Consider the following 3022-nt stretch of genomic DNA (forward strand, 5'->3'; position numbering starts at 1 on the left):
CCCCCGAGCCCGCAGCGCGTAGCGCGGAAGCCATACGCCCCCCCGATGCGGAGCGACAGACGCCCCCGCGACCGCGGTTGGTCGGGAAGGCTTTTCGGATAGAGGTCGGACGGTGTGTGTGTGGACGGCTTCCCGTGGTGCCGCCGCTATCAAGCCGGAGGGTTTGAGAAACGACATTCGCGGAAGGACCGGCGCGGCCGGCGGACGCTCGCACGCGCGGCGCCCGACACTCAGCCGCTCGCTCGGCCTCCGTGGATCGTGGCTAGGTGGGATGGATGCCAAACCGGGTCGTCTCGGTCTCGCCGCAGTACGGTCGCGCCGGGGCCTGCGGGGCGGCGCGGGGAGCGCACGCTCACGCGGCGGCCGGGGCGCTAGAGTGCGACCCGCAGTGGGTAGGAACCGTCCACCCGACGTCGGACGAGCCGAGGCCGATGGAGGCCCTACCAAGGCGGGTCATGAGTGCCAGTCGGTCAGTTGGGTGAGGGGGTACTCGGAGGCCCGCCGGGAGCAGACGGGCGACCGGGGATGGGGGGCGTACGCGGGCGGGCGCCGGGAGAAGACGGCCCGTCCGGGGTCGAATCTCGGCCTGTGTTTTCGGAGCCGGCCGGGCATCACGCTCCCTCCTTGGATGGACAACATTCGTAGTTGACACTTTGTGTCATTTTATCCGAGCGGGCGGGCGCCTCGAGAGGCGGACCGTCCGGGGCGACTCTCGGCCTGTGTTTTCGGAGCCGGCCGGGCCTCACGCTCCCTCCTTGGATGGACAACATTCGTAGTTGACACTTTGTGTCATTTTATCCGAGCAGACGGGCGCCGCGAGGCGGACCGTCCGGGGCGACTCTCGGCCTGTGTTTTCGGAGCCGGCCGGGCATCACGCTCCCTCCTTGGATGGACAACATTCGTAGTTGACACTTTGTGTCATTTTATCCGAGCAGACGGGCGCCGCGAGGCGACCGTCCGGGGCGACTCTCGGCCTGTGTTTAAGGAGCCGGCCGGGCATCACGCTCCTTCCTTGGATGGACAACATTCGTAGTTGACACTTTGTGTCATTTTATCCGAGCGGGCGGGCGCCGCGAGGCGGACCGTCCGGGGCGACTCTCGGCCTGTGTTTAAGGAGCCGGCCGGGCATCACGCTCCTTCCTTGGATGGACAACATTCGCAGTTGACACTTTGTGTCATTTTATCCGAGCAGACGGGCGCCGCGAGGCGGACCGTCCGGGGCGACTCTCGGCCTGTGTTTTCGGAGCCGGCCGGGCATCACGCTCCCTCCTTGGATGGACAACATTCGTAGTTGACACTTTGTGTCATTTTATCCGAGCAGACGGGCGCCGCGAGGCGACCGTCCGGGGCGACTCTCGGCCTGTGTTTAAGGAGCCGGCCGGGCATCACGCTCCTTCCTTGGATGGACAACATTCGTAGTTGACACTTTGTGTCATTTTATCCGAGCGGGCGGGCGCCGCGAGGCGGACCGTCCGGGGCGACTCTCGGCCTGTGTTTAAGGAGCCGGCCGGGCATCACGCTCCTTCCTTGGATGGACAACATTCGCAGTTGACACTTTGTGTCATTTTATCCGAGCAGACGGGCGCCGCGAGGCGGACCGTCCGGGGCGACTCTCGGCCTGTGTTTTCGGAGCCGGCCGGGCATCACGCTCCCTCCTTGGATGGACAACATTCGTAGTTGACACTTTGTGTCATTTTATCCGAGCAGACGGGCGCCGCGAGGCGGACCGTCCGGGGCGACTCTCGGCCTGTGTTTAAGGAGCCGGCCGGGCATCACGCTCCTTCCTTGGATGGACAACATTCGCAGTTGACACTTTGTGTCATTTTGTTCGGCCTGTGTTTAAGGAGGCGGCCGTCCTCCACTCGGTCCGTGTTTAAGGAGCGACACTCGCGCTCCGGTTCGGCCTGTATTTAGGGAGGCGGCCGTCCTCCGCTTGGTCTGTGTTAAGGGCGACACTCTGTCCATGTTTGAGGAGCCTGGCCCTGACGCTCCTCTCCGGCCTGTGTTTAAGGAGGCGGCCGTCCTCCCCTTGGTCCGTGTTAAGGGCGACACTCGGTCCATGTTTGAGGAGCCTGGCCCTGACGCTCCTCTCCGGCCTGTGTTTAAGGAGGCGGCCGTCCTCCCCTTGGTCCGTGTTAAGGGCGACACTCGGTCCATGTTTGAGGAGCCTGGCCCTGACGCTCCTCTCCGGCCTGTGTTTAAGGAGGCGGCCGTCCTCCCCTTGGTCTGTGTTAAGGGCGACACTCGGTCCATGTTTGAGGAGCCTGGCCCTGACGCTCCTCTCCGGCCTGTGTTTAAGGAGGCGGCCGTCCTCCCCTTGGTCCGTGTTAAGGGCGACACTCGGTCCATGTTTGAGGAGCCTGGCCCTGACGCTCCTCTCCGGCCTGTGTTTAAGGAGGCGGCCGTCCTCCCCTTGGTCCGTGTTAAGGGCGACACTCGGTCCATGTTTGAGGAGCCTGGCCCTGACGCTCCTCTCCGGCCTGTGTTTAAGGAGGCGGCCGTCCTCCCCTTGGTCTGTGTTAAGGGCGACACTCGGTCCATGTTTGAGGAGCCTGGCCCTGACGCTCCTCTCCGGCCTGTGTTTAAGGAGGCGGCCGTCCTCCCCTTGGTCTGTGTTAAGGGCGACACTCGGTCCATGTTTGAGGAGCCTGGCCCTGACGCTCCTCTCCGGCCTGTGTTTAAGGAGGCGGCCGTCCTCCACTTCCTTCCATGCACCACCACATTCGCAGTTGACACTTTGCCATTTTTTCAGAGAGGTGACACTTAGTCGTTTTTTCGAAAGTTGACACTTAGTCGTTTTTTCGAAAGTTGACACTTTGCCGTTTTTTCAGAGAGGCGACACTTAGTCGTTTTTTCGAAAGTTGACACTTAGCAGTTTTTTCGAAAGTTGACACTTAGCCGTTTTTTCGAAAGTTGACACTTAGCCGTTTTTTCGAAAGTTGACACTTAGTCACTTTTTCGCCACAGTGACACCTCCAGCGCGTGCCACGGCGCTTTTCAGGTCTTCTATCCGACCTTGTGC

Source organism: Syngnathus leptorhynchus, unplaced genomic scaffold (genome assembly GCF_054491065.1).
Source record: "Syngnathus leptorhynchus isolate UIUO unplaced genomic scaffold, UIUO_Slep HiC_scaffold_439, whole genome shotgun sequence".
In the NCBI taxonomy this organism is placed as follows: Eukaryota; Metazoa; Chordata; class Actinopteri; order Syngnathiformes; family Syngnathidae; genus Syngnathus; species Syngnathus leptorhynchus.